Here is a 294-nt window from a genome sequence, read left to right as displayed (position 1 = left end):
GTACTTAGGCGAGCACTGGGCTGCAGCTAAGCCCCCGAGTGGAAGGTCTGCTCTCCACTCGGTAGGATTTTAAAGACTTAGGCGAGTACTGGACTGTAGCTAAGCCCCCGAGTGGGAGGTCTGCTCTCCACTCGGTAGGATTTTCTCAAACTTAGGCGAGTACTGGACTGCAGCTAAGCTCCCAAGTGGGAGGTCTGCTCTCCACTCGGTAGGATTTTTTCAAACTTAGGCGAGTACTGGACTGCAGCTAAGCCCCCGAGTGGGAGGTGTGCTCTCCACTCGGTAGGATTTTTT

This window comes from Triticum dicoccoides, chromosome 5A (assembly GCF_002162155.2).
Source record: "Triticum dicoccoides isolate Atlit2015 ecotype Zavitan chromosome 5A, WEW_v2.0, whole genome shotgun sequence".
NCBI lineage: Eukaryota > Viridiplantae > Streptophyta > Magnoliopsida > Poales > Poaceae > Triticum > Triticum dicoccoides.
The sequence above is the reverse complement of the archived record's forward strand: the minus strand, read 5'-3'. Positions refer to the sequence as shown.